Genomic DNA, 5,000 nt, shown 5'->3' with positions numbered 1-5,000 from the left:
TGGTCATGTCAGCTAACTCCGCCTATGGTCATGTCAGCTAACTGTGCCTATGGTCATGTCAGCTAACTGTGCCTATGGTCATGTCAGCTACTTCTGCCCATGGTCATGTCAGCTACTTCTGCCTATGGTCCATGTCAGCTACTTCTGCCTATGGTCATGTCAGCTACTTCTGCCTATGGTCATGTCAGCTACTTCTGCCTATGGTCATGTCAGCTAACTGTGCCTATGGTCATGTCAGCTACTTCTGCCCATGGTCATGTCAGCTAATTCTGCCTATGGTCATGTCAGCTAATTCTGCCTCTGGTCATGTCAGCTAATTCTGCCTATGGTCATGTCAGCTACTTCTGCCTATGGTCATGTCAGCTACTTCTGCCTATGGTCATGTCAGCTAACTGTGCCTATGGTCATGTCAGCTACTTCTGCCCATGGTCATGTCAGCTACTTCTGCCTATGGTCATGTCAGCTACTTCTGCCTCTGGTCATGTCAGCTAATTCCGCCTCTGGTCATGTCAGCTAATTCCGCCTCTGGTCATGTCAGCTAATTCCGCCTCTGGTCATGTCAGCTAACTGTGCCTATGGTCATGTCAGCTACTTCTGCCTCTGGTCATGTCAGCTACTTCTGCCTCTGGTCATGTCAGCTAATTCCGCCTCTGGTCATGTCAGCTAATTCCGCCTCTGGTCATGTCAGCTAACTGTGCCTATGGTCATGTCAGCTACTTCTGCCCATGGTCATGTCCAGCTACTTCTGCCTATGGTCATGTCAGCTACTTCTGCCTCTGGTCATGTCAGCTAATTCCGCCTCTGGTCATGTCAGCTAATTCCGCCTCTGGTCATGTCAGCTAATTCCGCCTCTGGTCATGTCAGCTAACTGTGCCTATGGTCATGTCAGCTAACTGTGCCTATGGTCATGTTACTGAATGGGGACCCAGGCTATGGCTCGCACTTGCCCCGGGCAGGGTTCCACGGCCCCGGGCTGGCTCCCACCACCCAGGCCTCTGCTCCCACTGCCCCGGCTTGGGTTCCACGGCCCCGGCTTGGGTTCCACAGCCCCGGGGGACAGTTCCCGCCTCCCACCACCCATGCCTCTGCTCCCACTGCCCCGGCTTGGGTTCCACGGCCCGGGCTGGCTCCCACCACCCAGGCCTCTGCTCCCACTGCCCCGGCTTGGGTTCCACGGCCCCGGGGACAGCTCCAGCCTTTGCCCCGGCTTGGGTTCCACGGCCCCGGGCTGGCTCCCACCACCCAGGCCTCTGCTCCCACTGCCCCGGCTTGGGTTCCACGGCCCCGGGGACAGCTCCAGCCTTTGCCCCGGCTTGGGTTCCACGGCCCCGGGGACAGCTCCAGCCTCCCCGGGCTGGCTCCCACTTGCCCGGGCAGGGTTCCACGCCCCGGGCTGGCTCCCACCACCCCATGCCTCTGCTCCCACTGCCCCAGCTTGGGTTCCACCGCCCCGGCTAATTCCGACTATGGTCATGTTAGCTAACTCTGCCTATGGTCACGTTACTGAAACCTGGCTATGGTCATGCTGGCCGATTCCGCCTATGGTCACGTTACTGAAACCTGGCTATGGTCATGTTGGCCGACTCCACCTATGGTCACGTTACTGAATGGGGACCCAGGCTATTGCTCCCACTTGCCCGGGCAGGGTTCCAGGACCACGGGGACAGCTCCAGCCTCCCCGGGCTGGCTCCCACTTGCCCGGGCAGGGTTCCAGGACCACGGGGACAGCTCCAGCCTCCCCGGGCTGGCTCCCACTTGCCCGGGCAGGGTTCCAGGACCCCGGGGACAGCTCCAGCCTCCCTGGGCTGGCTCCCACTTGCCCGGGCAGGGTTCCACGGCCCCGGGCTGGCTCCCACCACCCATGCCTCTGCTCCCACTGCCCCAGCTTGGGTTCCACCGCCCCGGGCTAATTCCGACTATGGTCATGTTAGCTAACTCTGCCTATGGTCACGTTACTGAAACCTGGCTATGGTCATGCTGGCCGATTCCGCCTATGGTCACGTTACTGAAACCTGGCTATGGTCATGTTGGCCGATTCCGCCTATGGTCACGTTACAGAAACCTGGCTATGGTCATGTTGGCCGACTCCACCTATGGTCACGTTACTGAATGGGGACCCAGGCTATTGCTCCCACTTGCCCGGGCAAGGGTTCCAGGACCACGGGGACAGCTCCAGCCTCCCCGGGCTGGCTCCCACTTGCCCGGGCAGGGTTCCAGGACCACGGGGACAGCTCCAGCCTCCCCGGGCTGGCTCCCACTTGCCCGGGCAGGGTTCCAGGACCCCGGGGACAGCTCCAGCCTCCCCGGGCTGGCTACCACTTGCCCCGGCTTGGGTTCCACGGCCCCGGGCTGGCTCCCACCACCCAGGCCTCTGCTCCCACTGCCCGGCTTGGGTTCCACGGCCCCGGGGACAGCTCCAGCCTTTGCCCCGGCTTGGGTTCCACGGCCCCGGGCTGGCTCCCACCACCCAGGCCTCTGCTCCCACTGCCCCGGCTTGGGTTCCACGGCCCCGGGGACAGCTCCAGCCTTTGCCCCGGGCAGGGTTCCACGGCCCCGGGCTGGCTCCCACCACCCAGGCCTCTGCTCCCACTGCCCCGGCTTGGGTTCCACGGCCCCGGCTTGGGTTCCACAGCCCCGGGGACAGTTCCCGCCTCCCACCACCCATGCCTCTGCTCCCACTGCCCCAGCTTGGGTTCCACGGCCCCGGGCTGGCTCCCACCACCCAGGCCTCTGCTCCCACTGCCCCGGCTTGGGTTCCACGGCCCCGGCTTGGGTTCCACAGCCCCGGGGACAGCTCCAGCCTCCCCGGGCTGGCTCCCACTTGCCCGGGCAGGGTTCCACGGCCCCGGGCTGGCTCCCACCACCCATGCCTCTGCTCCCACTGCCCCAGCTTGGGTTCCACCGCCCCGGGCTAATTCCGACTATGGTCATGTTAGCTAACTCTGCCTATGGCCACGTTACTGAAACCTGGCTATGGTCATGCTGGCCGATTCCGCCTATGGTCACGTTACTGAAACCTGGCTATGGTCATGTTGGCCGATTCCGCCTATGGTCACGTTACAGAAACCTGGCTATGGTCATGTTGGCCGACTCCACCTATGGTCACGTTACTGAATGGGGACCCAGGCTATTGCTCCCACTTGCCCGGGCAGGGTTCCAGGACCCCGGGGACAGCTCCAGCCTCCCCGGGCTGGCTCCCACTTGCCCCGGCTTGGGTTCCACGGCCCCGGGCTGGCTCCCACCACCCAGGCCTCTGCTCCCACCGCCCCGGCTTGGGTTCCACGGCCCCGGGGACAGCTCCAGCCTTTGCCCCGGCTTGGGTTCCACGGCCCCGGGCTGGCTCCCACCACCCAGGCCTCTGCTCCCACTGCCCCGGCTTGGGTTCCACGGCCCCGGCTTGGGTTCCACAGCCCCGGGGACAGCTCCCGTCTCACACCACCCAGGCCTCTGCTCCCACTGCCCCGGCTTGGGTTCCACTGCCCCGGCTTGGGTTCCACCGCCCCGGGCAGGGTTCCACGGCCCCGGGGACAGCCCCCGCCTCCCACCACCCCGGCTTGGGTTCCACGGCCCCGGGGACAGCTCCAGCCTTTGCCCCGGCTTGGGTTCCACGGCCCAGGGCTGGCTCCCACCACCCAGGCCTCTGCTACCACTGCCCCGGCTTGGGTTCCACGGCCCCGGGGACAGCTCCCGTCTCACACCACCCAGGCCTCTGCTCCCACTGCCCCGGCTTGGGTTCCACGGCCCCGGCTTGGGTTCCACCGCCCCGGGCAGGGTTCCACGGCCCCGGGGACAGCCCCCGCCTCCCACCACCCCGGCTTGGGTTCCACGGCCCCGGGGACAGCTCCAGCCTTTGCCCCGGCTTGGGTTCCACGGCCCAGGGCTGGCTCCCACCACCCAGGCCTCTGCTCCCACTGCCCCGGCTTGGGTTCCACGGCCCCGGGGGACAGCTCCCGTCTCACACCACCCAGGCCTCTGCTCCCACTGCCCCGGCTTGGGTTCCACGGCCCCGGCTTGGGTTCCACCGCCCCGGGCAGGGTTCCACGGCCCCGGGGACAGCCCCCGCCTCCCACCACCCCGGCTTGGGTTCCACGGCCCCGGGGACAGCTCCAGCCTTTGCCCCGGCTTGGGTTCCACGGCCCAGGGCTGGCTCCCACCACCCAGGCCTCTGCTCCCACTGCCCCGGCTTGGTTCCACGGCCCCCGGGGACAGCTCCCGTCTCACACCACCCAGGCCTCTGCTCCCACTGCCCCGGCTTGGGTTCCACGGCCCCGGCTTGGGTTCCACCGCCCCGGGCAGGGTTCCACGGCCCCGGGCTGGCTCCCACCACCCAGGCCTCTGCTACCACTGCCCCGGCTTGGGTTCCACGGCCCCGGGGACAGCTCCCGTCTCACACCACCCAGGCCTCTGCTCCCACTGCCCCGGCTTGGGTTCCACGGCCCCGGCTTGGGTTCCACCGCCCCGGGCAGGGTTCCACGGCCCCGGGGACAGCCCCCGCCTCCCACCACCCCGGCTTGGGTTCACGGCCCCGGGGACAGCTCCAGCCTTTGCCCCGGCTTGGGTTCCACGGCCCAGGGCTGGCTCCCACCACCCAGGCCTCTGCTCCCACTGCCCCGGCTTGGGTTCCACGGCCCCGGGGACAGCTCCCGTCTCACACCACCCAGGCCTCTGCTCCCACTGCCCCGGCTTGGGTTCCACGGCCCCGGCTTGGGTTCCACCGCCCCGGGCAGGGTTCCACGGCCCCGGGCTGGCTCCCACCACCCAGGCCTCTGCTCCCACTGCCCCGGCTTGGGTTCCACGGCCCCGGCTTGGGTTCCACAGCCCCGGGGGACAGTTCCGCCTCCCACCACCCATGCCTCTGCTCCCACTGCCCCAGCTTGGGTTCCACGGCCCCGGGCTGGCTCCCACCACCCAGGCCTCTGCTCCCACTGCCCCGGCTTGGGTTCCACGGCCCCGGCTTGGGTTTCCACAGCCCCGGGGACAGCTCCAGCCTCCCCGGGCTG

This window comes from Acipenser ruthenus, unplaced genomic scaffold (assembly GCF_902713425.1).
Source record: "Acipenser ruthenus unplaced genomic scaffold, fAciRut3.2 maternal haplotype, whole genome shotgun sequence".
Lineage (NCBI taxonomy): Eukaryota > Metazoa > Chordata > Actinopteri > Acipenseriformes > Acipenseridae > Acipenser > Acipenser ruthenus.
The sequence above is the reverse complement of the archived record's forward strand: the minus strand, read 5'-3'. Positions refer to the sequence as shown.